The sequence below is a fragment of the Sinocyclocheilus anshuiensis genome, unplaced genomic scaffold (assembly GCF_001515605.1).
Source record: "Sinocyclocheilus anshuiensis isolate Anshui unplaced genomic scaffold, SAMN03320099.WGS_v1.1 scaffold234, whole genome shotgun sequence".
Taxonomy (NCBI): Eukaryota; Metazoa; Chordata; class Actinopteri; order Cypriniformes; family Cyprinidae; genus Sinocyclocheilus; species Sinocyclocheilus anshuiensis.
In genome coordinates this window covers 1,269,946-1,270,269 of record NW_015544165.1, presented here as the reverse complement: position 1 = coordinate 1,270,269, position 324 = coordinate 1,269,946, and the positions used below count along the sequence as shown (strand labels likewise).

Here is a 324-nt window from a genome sequence, read left to right as displayed (position 1 = left end):
ATACACACATTTTTTTTTTTCTATGTCTGGATAAGTATGGTGCTATATGTTTCCAGACTAGACTAAAAATTGTGAAGTTTTAAAAATAAATGTATCATAAGTGTTTTTCATGACGTTTGGAGCAGGCAGCCGATCATTTAATGTGCCTGCATGATTCAAGGCACATATTTTCGTTACACAAAACTGTTTGTCTCTACCATAAGCGAGCCTCATATGAACTTCACTAAATGAATGAGCCATGTTCCTTCGCATCACTTAAAGGGGTCATATGATGCGATTTCAATTTTTCCTTTCTCTTTGGAGTGTTACAAGCTCTTGGTGCAT

The 324-nt window shown here is 35.8% G+C and overlaps 1 protein-coding gene across 1 annotated transcript in view; it reads left to right on the top strand.

The window, feature by feature from the left end:
- Positions 1-324, top strand: part of LOC107695790 (E3 ubiquitin-protein ligase HUWE1-like) — a 59,531-nt gene that overhangs the window by 30,065 nt on the left and 29,142 nt on the right.